We start from the raw sequence: 14,770 nt of genomic DNA, 5'->3' as shown, positions 1-14,770 counted from the left end.
ATAGAACTAGCATCCCTTTGGAAAGGCTTAGAATACCGTAATTTTCTAAATTATGTTGGTTTAGTAATACTTAAAGATTATTTAACTGAAAAGTACATATCAACATTTTCTCGTTTTGCTTTGCGCGGTTAGAATTTGTTCGTCTGAAACGTACAAACATTTTTTACAGGTTGCCAAGGACTTATTCATCGAATTCATAAATAGTTATAAACATCTTTATGGTTTGGAATTCCTTACAAGTAATGTGCATAATTTGTGTCATGTAGTTGATGAAGTAAGTAGGTTTGGATCTCTATATACTCTATCCGCCTATCCGTTCGAGAACTATCTTCATTCAATCAAGAGAATGCTTCATGCAGGACCACTACCTCTTAATCAAATTGCCAATCGTTTAACGGAACTCACCAATAGTGCAACCTCGATAATTTTTAGTGACACTTGCCAGACAAACACAAGAACTGTTCACGCGGTAGAAAAAACAGAATCCAAAATAACAATAACCCTAACAGATTTCATTTTGAGTACAAACTTTGAAGATAAATGGGTTCTAATGAAAGATTTGTCGATAGTTTGTTTAGAGAACGCTGTGAACGATAGCTTGGATTGGAAGTTAAAAGGTCGTTCAATATTAAATAAGTTTGACTTCTTCGATAAGCCGTTTAAATCATCGTATATTCATATATTTTCAGCAAGTAGAGGAAAATGCAATTTGTCGAAAGAAAAACTATACGACATAAGCTGCATAATGTGCAAACTAGTTGCTATTGAACGAAAAAGAGAAATTGTATTCATTCCTCTTATCCACACACTTGGATAGAAACCTTTGCAATGTCTTTAATCAATTCAATTCGATATTCAGTAATCACTTTTTTATAATTCAATTCAATGAATAGTTAAACCAGCAAAATGTAACAAGTTTTATATAATAAATATTGTTGAAAATATTCAAGAATCTTGTCTTGAATCCGAATCAGCGTCTGAGTCATCCTGGTTAGAATCGCTGGTAATATTATCAATCGTTTCATCATTATAATGATCATTATCAATTGGAACTGTATCTGCCTCGCCTTTCTTGGCCTTTGTACGGCGACACGTAGACTTTCGTAGCTTCTTACTGGACGACCTTGCTTTCGAGTAACGGAAAAGACGATTCTTGCAGAATGACTCCAATTTTATATTCGTATACGTTGGGTCACCAACGCTCACCATCGTGAGAAGCAGTTGCAGAACATTGGCAAATTCACGAAATCCTCGTTTTGACTTGTTTCCTCTGTTAATACCAGTCCAAGTAAAACCATTCCAGAATATTCGTGTAAATAGACAGTCAACAATCAAGTAGCATGCAGAGTCACCCTTTCCGTAGTAAGCAGCCGGTGGAATAATTTTTGTGAAATATTTGATCTGAAACGTGAATCGGAATTTTAGATTTAGAGTTCAAACGATAACGATATAAAATATAATTAAATTTAGTTTCACTAAAAAATTTCGCACTGGGGAGAAATTTTGGTGTTTACCCCATTTTTTCTCCTTAGGGAGAAAATAGCATAGTAAAATTATAGAGCAAAATTCTACACTATAATCAGTATAGATTTATTATATAATACTTACGTAATCATTGAATACTTACTTACTAGCCAACATCTTGTTGAAATTAATCAAGTCGTCTTCGTCGTTTATAAGTATATGCTCCTCAGCTGCCGTTCCTTCTTGTGCTGCAGACTGATCTCTTCTGTCCATATCAAGCATTGTTGCGAGCCGTGGCAAGTTTTTCTCCAAGCAATCTTCCACCACTTGCCGAACCGATGTATTGACTGTGGTAATAATACTTTTACTCATTTGAGCCATTTCATTCCTCATTAGAGTCATTTCATTTTTCAAAGTGGCCACTGTAGCTTCCAATGAACACACTAGATTGCCTGAAATTTTTAAATGCAGAAACGATATTAGTTTAGAGATGGGAAAATACTGAAAATATCCATACCCGATTCTCCAGCTACTCCAGGCTTTTCTGTCGATGGATTTATGTAAATGATGTTATCATCAGACACGAAAACAGACTGAATTTGCTGCATACCCTCTGGAACTTCTAACATGGCTGACGTACACTCGTTTGCTGAAAATATTACGGTAATAACTTGTTAATAAACGTACTCTAACCAGCGTATATCAGATTATTTGTAAATAAGGTCGTTAACTGTTATTTTTTTTATTCATTCACGCATACCAACACTGAAAGGGTATTTCTAGACCTTTTATTCAAAACGACATATCTACAATGAGTGACTCTCTTTGTTCATTTTCTCTTCTGTTAATAATTCGGTCGCTTTAACAACTCTTTGCATAATATGCTAATCAAAACCACCGTCTTTCGATCTGTCTGTAAAATAAGTGAAAAGTGCCGTAAACAGTGTCGTCGTAAACATCGAAATAGAAAGTAAACAAAGAAAGTCACTCATTGTAGATATGCCGTTTTGAATAAAAGCACTAGATTTCTTCAATAAATAGTAGAAAATATTTGCATTGATATATGTAAATAGAACGTACAGTGAAAAATATACAAACGCAGAACAGATATTACAACGCACGCTGTTATGATTCTTACTTGTAGGATGGGCTTCCAGTTTTGATTTCGGTAGAGATTGCGTTTGGCGCGGTGAAACGACAGAACTGCTTGGATTCGGAGGAGTTCGAGAATCAAAATTTTGCAATGGGATTTGAATCATCGGTAGGATTCTAACAGCTTGTGATACAGTCTCAGTTTGTCGTCGACTTTATCCTGTAGCGATGCATCTTCGATTTGTTTTTCATCAATCTGCACGCGGTGCCACTGAACCTGTTTTTGATGTGCCAGAGGGGCGGATATTTCCGACATTTCTACAAACATTGAAATTTATTAAATATCTAACGAATGATTGGTACGAATAAGACCTGCAGCTTACCTTGAATAATCTTATTATAATCTTTGAAGGGACTCGCATCAGTAGCTTTACCCTTACGATGCTTCAACAAATTTCGTTTGTTTTCGATGTCGGACACTTCTTGCTTTAGTAGATCTTCTGCGGCAGCTTCTGCCGCTTGCAGGCTTTTATATTTTCTACCCACTATAACTGGGATTTTCTTTGTAGCACCGTGGTATTCAATCCCTTCCATTCTCAGTTTGTCCAGCTTTTCGTTGGAAGGAAGTTTCGGCCACATTAAAAATCCGCCACGAACCCAGGAAACCGGTACAGCAAGAACACGTAGCTGTTGTTTTTCAAAAAATTGTGCAACAGTAAACATCTGTGAATAAATTAAAATCTTTAGCAAATTTTGTATTTTTTACATATATTTTAAGCTTACCTTTATAGATTTACTGAAATTTTAGATTTTCATGAAATTTGAAGCAACAATTATTGAGGTCTTTTGTTTGGTTTGGCTTCTTTGACATATGAATGCAGGGTTGCCATTGAGCCAGATATATCTGCACAGATAAACTTTTTTAATTTCATTAGACAAAAAGGAAAAAATCCTTTCATTACGTCAGCTTTTTAAATAATATAATTTCTAACGCACAATTTATCAAATACACGAGTTAATTCAATTTAAATCGTGCCTTATCGATAGAATATGTTGATTTTATTAAATTTTGTGAGGGTATATTGGTAAAACAACCTTAAGATACCACACGCACGAATGATTATTGATTACAAATTCAAAATTTATTTAACCAGGTTATGAAATACCCAATTTCGCCAGATAATTTAATCTTGATTAAGCAAAATTCTTCCTAAAAAGAACTGGTAACCCTGCTTTGATGTGAATATGTAAGAAATGTGCTTGCCTGTATAAGATTTCAAATTAACTCGCAATATGAGATATTTTCCTCGCATAAAGTTGCAAATTGTATCACGAATGACATTTGCGAGTAATTTTCGGTTATGCGAAATAATTTGGTTAAATACACGATGAAAGAAGAATGCAATAGCCAAAAATCGGCATTTCTGATAACTAGAAGATATATCAGAGAAGAGAGTGCCGCTTGACGACTAGGAAGTTCAAGGTACGAGTCTGGATGGAAAACTAAATATTTCGGATATATGAGGAATAAATTCAAAAGTAAGGTGTGTGTAGCTTCTCCACGGTAATGACAAAAAAAACCACTATATATACGCGAATGGAGGTCTTAGTGGAATGTATGTAACATAGTGAAAAAAACTACGCCAGGAATAGCAATACGAAATGAACTAATTTAGTTTTTTTTCGTTTTTAGCATTAAAAAAATACGGTTGAAGTCGCATATAATAACAAAAAAAATCGAAATTATAACTGACGAACATCGCATACATTGCTAAAGTAAATCTTTTATAATATTCTTTTGTATCGCAAATAGTAGGTTTTGAAGTCGCAAAGAGTATTTGAATTACTCGACATGTAGTACATAATTCGCATAAAATATTTTTTTACATCTCATACCGTCCAAATTTTTTTCATAATGCATATATATCGCCTCCACTTATGCACGCATATGGCGCATTTGAAGCACCTTGTGCGATTTAATGTTCACGCATTAATGTACGCACAATGCGATCATAGATTGTGATATAAGTGTAAAATGGTTGTCTGGGTAGGTTATCAATGGCTTGTATTTCCCCTCGATAGTCATTATTATCTCTCGTATACACGTATTCTAACAAAAAATCCGATATGAATCAAAGGAAATACTGTCTTTGATCTAGAATATTTCTATCTATCATAATCCATTAGATCGACAACAATTTTGACTTTTTTTCGGAACATTGCTAAATCAAACGGTAATTGACTTCACGTAGCATTTATCAAATATGAGCTTTTCCGAAGACTCTAGTTCACCCACAAGAGTTTTGAAGTTTGTATGTGAAAATATATGAAAAAATAGGCAATAGAAACAATAAATTCAGTACAAAATGCTAGTGTCATCTTGTGCATCCCAAAATCTGCAGATATATAGCTTAAGGTATATGGATCAACATTGCCGAAGACTGCAAATTGATTCGATTTTGCAGTAAAAAGATATTCTCATATAAAGTTATATGTTGCCTCTCTTGCTCGCACATGCTTAAAATAGTAAATTTAAAAAAATCGGTTGGTCTTCAAAGTTAAATAACTTTATCAGAGAACCTCCAATCAATATGCAATTTTTAACAAAGCTGTTCGTTATAAAATAAGCTACGCGACCTTTAGTTTTGAGGTATGCAGAGTTACTGTGGATTTTTTATTTGATTTTAAGTTTTTATTTCCGAGTTTCCATGCATATTACTAAAGAAACTTGAAACCTCTTGTGGGTAAACTAGAGTTATTGGAAAAAGCTCATATTTAGCATATGATCTGCGCATCCAATTACCATTTGAATTAGCAGTGTTCCAAAAAAAGTCAATATTCTTACCGGTCTAATATCCATATTACGTGTTATTCGTAGAGTTGAGATGACGAAGTCTGTCTGAATACTCAATAACGCAGATAAGATTAACTTTTCTATACAATAACCTTACGACTGGTTGTTTAGAGTTTCTTTTTATATTTCGATTATAGAGGTTTTAATCTTGGGGTCATTTGCCTCTTTTTTAGGTTAGAAAAATATCTTTTTGAATAATCTCCAACCCTATGTGCGGGTTTGAAAGTCGAACCCAGGTGAGCTGCGTACAAGGCAAACGAGCATGTTCTCGGAAACTAACAAAGCAACTAGATAATAAGCTATGATTTACAGGTGGCATCGCCTGCTTGGAGCGAATCCTAGACCCCCTTCTAGAGCACCAACTACGCACACCTATGAAAAACTCTAATGAATCGTCATGTTTCCGTTAAGTAGGTATTTTGTGGTAGAATGTAAGTTATAAAATTCCTACAAAAGGTATGCTGTGGTAGAGTGTAAATTATAAAATTCCTACAATAGATTGAAGATTTAGACTTAAGTTCAATAATATCAATTATACTACCAACTTTTAGTAATCCTGCTTCATATAAACTTGTCTAGCAACACTGTATGTTTCAATCGCTGATAGCACAGATAACAGACATACAAATTAGAGCAAACTTTCCAGGAAAACCTCTGTAAACATTAAAATGAAAATGCGTTGAAAAGCACCATCGCATACAGGTTCGCATGGATGGATCACCATTGCATCCAAGGTTGCACGCAACGCCCGGTCAATCGTAGCGCCAGCTAATGACAAGTTGCTACTTTCTAGTGGCATTTCAAAACGAAAGTTTTATTTCTTACACATATTGAAAACTTTTATGTTAGTTCTCAGTGCTTATAGCACAAACTAATGGCAGTTTATCCAAAACAAAAAAAGAAGAATACACCAACCAATAACACCTCACTTTGTATCCTATTTCTAAGCTCAGTTAGTCAGCCTACTATGTTAGGCTCTAATTATGACAGTTCGAATTAGAATAGTATAAGATAATCGTAATAATTTTGCTGGTTTCGCTTTAATTTAGTCCACCCGCGAGTATATCAGATTGATTTACCAAACTATCTACGCTTTGTGTATGTATGTGCCCTCTCTACTGCTACCGATCCCCTGAACGGGTTGGATGGGGCACGCACTATCGCAGTAACATTAAAATCGAGTATACCTAATTCGGTGTAGTGATGGGGCGTAGTCCACACTCCCCTACAGAATTGTCCACAGCACATACGTCTTCATTCATTCAGGGGAATGTCGGTCAGTGGTCAGGAGTTGACAATGTTTTCTACCGTGATCAACGCGTTCTGATGCCCATCGACGGTAGGTAGTTTACTGGGCTGTAGCTTGCTTAAGTTCAGCTTCACGCTGCGGATCTGACGTTCCGAAGTGGGGCGAGCACGACAAATTGAAGGTAAATTCGCTAGCCAGTTTTCCGAATCAAGCTGCTCGATCATCTGCTTGACCATATTGCTAGTAGCTTGGAAACTAGTTCCGCGATCTTTATAGATAACAGCCAGTACTTCCCTCCTAGCCATGATGTTTCGAATTTCCATTACACAGGAGTCGGTAGTCACCTTTTCTCCGAGTGTCGTCCAAGCAAAATCTGTCCGAAATAATCCACCCCCATCAGATGAACGCGGCCAGACGAGAATGTGGAAAATCAGCGACTGGCACTCTCTCCAGATCACATGGTAGGTATTGTAGAACTTCGTTGAGGATTGTGGAATGGTTCTGGTGGCTGAAACATTCGTGAATGCTGGCAATAATTTGCTTGTTGATGCGAAGATTACGGGGAACAATGACGGGTTCAACGAAATTGCATTCCGCAAACGTACAGACTTTTGTTCGACCATGGACATGAGCAACTCCATTCTCTTCTAGGAAGGCGCAATGGAACAGTGGATTGTTCGCAATCATCTTCGTAAACTCAATTATCGCAGAGTGATTCGCAACTACCACGGTGATCTCATCGATATAAACTTCCGACAGCGCTTGGCGGAACAAGTACTCCTCCGCTTTAGCTAGCTACAGCGGTCCAAATACACGATATTCTTGTCTCGTAGAGTGCTGCAAGTTGCGGACGTACCGGAAAACGAAAGCCGTGCTACTCAGAAGAGTAAGTAGATGTGGACTTGTCGGTATGTTGTCGGTTTCTCGAAGCTAGGAATCGGAAGCCAGACGTGTTCGTTTTGTCCAAGAGCTTCCGATCCCCAGAACCAGCAACTGTTCAGCGATAGATTGGGAAGAGGAGTCCACTGCGTCTCTTCAACGGCAACGTTCTGCTTCGTCGGAATTAAACGCCTCTCGCCGGAATTAAACGCCTCTCTCTTCTGTCGACTCTAAAATTTTACTGACGAGAAACGCAACGAATGGGCTATATTCCCTGTTGATCTGATTTCAACCAGCATAACGCGTCCTTAGAATCTGTCCAGAAGTACCGCTTGCTAACCGAAATGGACTAGCGTCGTATCCACCAATCGGACACCGAGTAAGGCCTGTTGCAGCCCGGACTGCTGGATGGATAGGAATTTCAATGGCGCTACTCTCGTTTTCCCTCCAAATAATTGTCAGCCCTTCGTGAAATCGAGGATAGACGACCGCCGCAGTACCATTTTCACTCGCATGTGTGCTTTTCAACCTCCGCTTTAACGGTCGTTGGCGTTCGGAAATCGCGTTACTTGCACAGATCGTACCATCCAAAATTCGGCCAGCCACGTCAACCATTTCTCAACAGGTGCGTAATCAAACCCAATGGATCGTACACCATCATCAGTGTGCGGAGAACTTCGCGTTTGGTTGGCCGCGACTGCCAGAGATCAGAATTTCGTCGTAACGGGACGTTATTTTGGAAGTGAATCTCTGTCATCATATTCCACCACATTCCGAGCACCTTTTCTGTAGTAGCTTCGTCATCGATGTTTAGGTTCTTCTCTTCAAGCGTTGTATGTTTGAAGTTTGGCACGACCGTAGCGTCTCAAATTTCAACCCCAGCTTGCTCGTGAATCATTTTGACTTCCTGTGCGAGCTTCATTGCGTTTTCCTCTGTTGCAGTGCTAACGAGCATATCATCAACGCAGTGCTGCTTGATGATTGCATTGATCGCCTCTTTATGGTCCCGCTCGAATCGTCTTGAGTTCTTGGCGTATTGAAAGTACTCGGTGAACAGCATGCACCTGACCGTCATATATACTGGGCTTCGACTCGTTAGTACCTTTTTAGAAGAAGCGCTGGCAATGTTGGTCTTCGTCTCTCATCCGCACTTGGTATAACATTTCCCTGATGTCCCCGCATACTGCCACTCTTAACTCACGAAAACGGATGTGGACCTTTCAGGAGAACTAATTTAAAAGAACACCATAGCCGGTGGCAACTGCGTCCCACGCTAGGTGAAACTTACCAGGCTTATTTTGGTTCACGTAACCCTTCCTGACACGTTATTCTGCTCTAGAGCCTTGGCTAGTACTGGAACCTTGTTCAAACGATTTTCGAGACATTTCCATCGGTTGAAAGCCATCGCTTCACTGTCCGGAAGTCGAACGTGATCATATCTAGGTCATATCATAGGTGCAGGCCGGATTCGAAGTGGTTAATCAGTGGACGGGTTGGGGATTCTAACAATTAGCCCATTGATCGTCCTGAGAGAGAAGCAGCTTGTTTGGTTTGATGACTTCTATGGTATCCAGAGTGATGTAAGATTTCATCGCTTTATAAAGATCATTATTATTCTCCGGCACATTCTTCCACACCGTGAAAGTTCACGTATTCGCCGGTGTCTCCGTTACTGGTACAATTGCAATTGATCGTCCACCCTAAGCGGGTATTGACGGCGCTCGGTTCGTTTCGCATACCTTCACGACTTTTTATTCTGTGCCCGAGATTGGCGTAATCCAGGTCAATTAGCCTAGCGGTAATCTTCGAGTGGTGGTCCACCCAGGTACGTATACTTCTCCTTCAAACTGGACACCAGTAATGTCAACGGTCGTGTCTGCATCGAAGAGACAATTCCTTCAAGTATCCGTTTTATTCAATGGTATTGATTCAACAAGCTACGATGTACACGACCTCAACACATTATAATAATTCACAAAAGAAGTATTCACGAAAGATTTGCATATACATGCATTTCTACTAAATAACTTTCCGATTGAATGGGGAGGTACGTGATGGAGTCAGTGTGCAATCCGCCAAAATTATCGCTACAACGCAGTGCAACAATTAATCGTCCATTCTTATGACTGTCGGTTTCCAGGTTATTGGCAGCCAGTTGAATAGTATTGGGTGATTCCCGTTTTGTTTTGCTCTCCTAACATTTTAATAACAATTTTCGTGGCAAAGCTCTCGATTTTGCAATCATTTGGAACTACAAAAGGAACTCAAAAAAGGCTGTGATGGAAAAAGGCATATGTACACATAGGCTTTATATAAAATGCTGATGGGCCTATTTTGGTAGCGCAATAGTAGGGGTACTCGATACGAGTTTTCATTGCGCTCAAACACGAGAATTTCACTGTTTTCAGCGCATTTGTGTTATTATCTTGGTTATTAACGACGAAGCAAAGCTGTTGATGCCAATTTGTGCGCATTCCATCGATTGTAGGCCGAATAATCAATGAGTTAGCACCCTCCTTAATATGGTGAAAATAGCCACTTTACCCTATAGCGTTTAGTACCACCGTACCTGGAACCTTGATTCGACACAATTGTAAAACATTGAATAAACTTACTTTTGAAGATCATTGCAAAGAAAATGATTTTCTTTTACAAGTTGATGGTGTTGTTTTAATTTTAAGTAGAATTTTTTTGTCGAATGTATCTGCTAATAAATATTTATCAGTATATTTACCTACCCTATTTGAGCTTACTTTGTAACTAATTTTGAGCATGATATCATCTATTAAAGAAACCGCATCTCTCTCAATTCATGTGACATCGCTTGCCAAATCATTGCCACAATCTGAGGCAAAACAGCTGTTATATCAATTAAAATCTATTAATCGAAACGCAGCTAGAGATCGCATAACTTTGCACACGCATTCATCGCTATCGTTGGTTGTTGTCTTTTGGCGCCTCCATACGCGATCCTAGTGCTCGAGTCATTCTAATAGTTATTCCGTTGCGTTCTCTGTACGCGAAACAGATCAGCACTAAACACCGAGTTAGTAGTTTCGAAGTGTTTGCGTTGACATCTTGTAGAAAGCTTTTTTGGCTAGATGTCGAGCATTTGAATGGGTTTTGCAGAGTGGTAAAAGAGCCTCTTCAAATAGCAACGTTATGTACTGCAAAATTGGTCATATTCACTCTGGAAGTTGTCGCTCATGCTGAGCGTTTAAAATAGATTACTTATATTATTTGAAGTAGCTATGACAACACAAGAAATAGTAACAGTAACAGGCCAATCTTTATCCTGTTACGGAATGTTTAGCTTCTTCTCTGGCAAACTTCGCAACTAATTCTCGACCATAATTTGCACGGTCAGAGCTACTTACCAACTGACACAATGATCCATTAGCCTACCGCAATACTGATATACATTTCGATAATCCGATACTGTCGAATGTAAATTTATTTTGCATAGATCAGGTATAGTGAGTACAGTTGTACACCCATTAACAATAAAGTGTTCTTATTTTGATAACTTCTGCAAAATTTGAATATTCGGGAAGTCCGACGGGTTTTTAGAGCAACACCTGCAACTTTGAAGAAATATTGTGCAATTGATAGTAGTTTTACTAACACCAGCAAAGCTTAGCCAATTTTTATTAAAACATAGGACCGCAAGAATATGTATATCTTAATATCAGAAAAATCGCATTCAGAAAAAATCAACAAATTTCAGGGAATCACAACTAAAGCCAACCCGTGTCGATCATGAACAACATCAATAATTTTTATTGAATCCATTTACTTATTTACTTCATTTTTCATAGTTATCTTTCTATTAATCGACTAATGTTCCACAATTTTTTTTACTTTATCCATGGTTTTCGTTTTCTGCCATATCTTTTTGGTTTCTATTTATTTGTTTTCTCCATTTATTCAATTTTTGAACTCATCCATTTTTGGAATTTTTCCATTTTGTCCATACTTTTACTTGTAACCGTTACTGAATGAACGAGAAATTAAAGTAATTCATGTGCGAGCGCGAGACTTACACTATCCACTCCCTATTACTATGCATGCACACGCTCTCGAAGAACTCATAAATATGTGTCATTCAGCATGAGTTACTTCTATTTCATGTGAGCTCTCTGCTTTTGCCTTTTGTGTGTTTTTCACACTCTTATCGGCTCAATAGATATTAATTCTAACGAAGAGTGGGTACCTATGCTTGATCTCCTCACTTGCGAATTTTATTCCGTGCTGTTCGCTCCCGTATTAAGCACTCTTTCTGGTTCTGCATATTTTTATTATAGCGAAAAGTGTCACATCATTGCCTAGGTGTACCATTTTATTTCTATAGGAATCCCTCGAAAATCTGTCGGAAAATAAATAAAATTGTTACCGATCATCTTTGATTCCGATGAAACTATATGCGTTACACCGGCATGAAAATCTAAACATTTTCCTCAGTAAATGAGATCATTTTGACTCAAGAGCAGTATTTTAAAAGGGCATAGAAATTTTTACAAGCAGCATTTCCACAAAAAATGTTCGATTACCGTATTTTATACAGCCCAACTATATGAGAAAGAGATACAGGGAATGAAAACTTTTGCGCGTAAAAATATGCGCTGAAAATAATATTGGGGCATATTTCACAAAAACAAAAGTTTATGTTAAAAAATTAAAGTACAAGAACACCCATTTTTAATAATTTTTATCTTTTGTCAATGAAAACCTTATGAGAAAAGAAATATTTTAAATGTAATTACGGAATGGAGAAACTATCATTAAGGGGAGGGTGGGGGGGGGGGGGGTCGATGGATAAAGGTTTCAAGGGGAAAAATCTGTGATTTTTTTAGAACTTTGAGTGAAGCCAATTTATCAAAACTTTTGTACATTGTAGTGTATCATTTCAACAACATGCTGTAATTTTTCTATGCATAAATATCGACAAACGAATCGGTGACGAAGCTTTTTGTACAACGTCTCTGTAAAAAACATGATTTGCGGTGTTCCCTTCCATTCAAAAACTACTTAACCGATTTTTTTCAAACTTTGCATGCACATTCTATGTTTAAAATACCTAACCCCAACGTTGAGTTTTTGAGATAAATTTTCAATTAAGGTGATTTTTTTGCGCATTTTAAATAAAAATTGCTATTTTATCTAAAATTGGGGCTACTTTGCGCCAAGCTTTTCTTAAGTCTATATTACACAATCTGTACATTTGATCTAAAATTTACTTTTATTTTGGGATTTGATTCTAATTAAAAGCAGATTTTTATTAGCGTACTAGTTTGACTGTTTTGAAAAATAATAGCATTCGATAATTTGGAAGTTGATATTAATAAAAACGCTATCGTTTCTAGAAATATTTAAACTATGAGTATTGAAGCAATTTGTCGTGGAATGACAGAAAAGCAAGCGGAGAATAGTTCTGCAGTGTAGGCGAATGACTTTATGGTTATAACCTAACTAAAAAACCTGTTTTAATCCACGTAGCGGTGCAATTGTGCCTTTCTCATTTCTCTAAACTATGGCACGGAGGCTTTTTATGTTCAACATAATTGTGGAAATGTCTATTACATTCTTAGTACACTTTGCACTTATATACAATGGCATGCCAGCCACGAACTTGATGAGCTACGTTACGACGGTGAAACACTTGAAACAAAAAAATATCATACTCCATTAGCCTAATCAGCATTAGATCAATGTTATCTGCTTGCTAACTCATTTTGTCATGCGGGGGTGGGTATGTGAGGAGGGCGAAAGTCCCATGAACGAACGACTCCCCAGCTTAAATTGGTATGCTTTGTGATATAGTGGTGGTTTAAAGATGATGGGGTTGAAAGGGAGGGGTATGAGGGCTGGATGGGGTGGTGGTCTGAGGGGTGATTTAAAGAGATTTTTAAAGGAGGGGAGTGAACAGTAGAGGGGGGGGGGGTGTAACCCCTCTCCGTAAACCATCAACTACGCCCCTGTTAAAATCCAGAAACCTTATGCGAGTCGAAAAAAAAATTTGTCGGGATTAGGTTGACGTTTTTCAGAGTGATTGCATAACCTTTCTATATGAGAAAGGCAAAAATGTGCCAAAATCCAAAAAAGTGAATCGTCGTCAAATTTTTTTTTCCAGTTTGCATCAAATCTCGACGTTTCATGCACCTTGAACACATTTAGCATCAAAAATAAAAATTCTATTTTTAATTTTTCCTATAGTTTATATGAGAAATTTCTGTGTGGCCACACTCTGAAACCCGTAATTCCGGAACCAGAATTCCGATCGATCCAAAATTCAATAGCAGCCGATGGGAAGGTTGCACCTTTCATTTGAGACTAAGTTTGGGCAAATCGATCCAGCCATCTCTTAGAAAAATGAGTGACATTATTTGACACGTACGCACATACATACACACACACATACACACACATACATACACACATACACACACACATACAGACTTTTTCCGATCTCGACGAACTGAGTCGAATGGGATATGACACTCGGCCCTCCGGGCCGGGATTAGGTTGACGTTTTTCAGAGTGATTGCATAACCTTTCTATATGAGAAAGGCAAAAAGGTCCTCAGTATATTAGAAATGGATATCTCATTAAAGATAAATAAATTGACCTGATCATTAAATATAAAAGTACCATTCGCGTTTCTGTTGGAAAACCCTTTGCTTTCCGGAACACAATTAAAACTACTTTAAAAAAATACTAAAACAAGGTTGTCTAATTCATAAGGTCAATGAAAAAGTATATCATGAAGATCGGATTTAAAAATCGGGATTTTGAAAATCCCACGACATGGGGAAGAAATCGAAATGAAAAAATATTTCTGATCAGTAATACATTGGTAACACGCAATGTTACTGTTAGAGCAGTTACTGTGCGCAAATTATACTTGCGAGTCATTGTTTTGAAAAACTATTAAAAATAAACAATAAAACAATAAAAATCAGCAAAAATGAGAACGATTATTTTTCTACTTCAAAATTAAATTAAATTAATTGAATAAATGATTAAAAACGATTATATAATACTAATTGTTACTTATGTAATAAAACAACCAGTCTTTAAACTGGTATTGTAACGAATAACATTTTCACTGACAGCACGAAACCTGACGAAACACTAACGGCAATCGTACACTGGGGTACAAATGTACCCCACGCCAACTTTGATACCTGCTTCCACGAAGGCTATAAGCAAACTGGCTATTCCACGTTTTCCTA

At 37.4% G+C, this 14,770-nt stretch overlaps 1 pseudogene; it reads right to left on the bottom strand.

The window, feature by feature from the left end:
• Nucleotides 1-945: 945 nt before the first annotated feature.
• Nucleotides 946-3,279, bottom strand: LOC131679909 (uncharacterized; annotated as a pseudogene).
• Between the last annotated feature and the right edge of the window lie 11,491 nt (nt 3,280-14,770).

This window comes from Topomyia yanbarensis, chromosome 2 (assembly GCF_030247195.1).
Source record: "Topomyia yanbarensis strain Yona2022 chromosome 2, ASM3024719v1, whole genome shotgun sequence".
In the NCBI taxonomy this organism is placed as follows: domain Eukaryota; kingdom Metazoa; phylum Arthropoda; class Insecta; order Diptera; family Culicidae; genus Topomyia; species Topomyia yanbarensis.
This window is presented reverse-complemented; position numbering and strand designations above follow the sequence as displayed.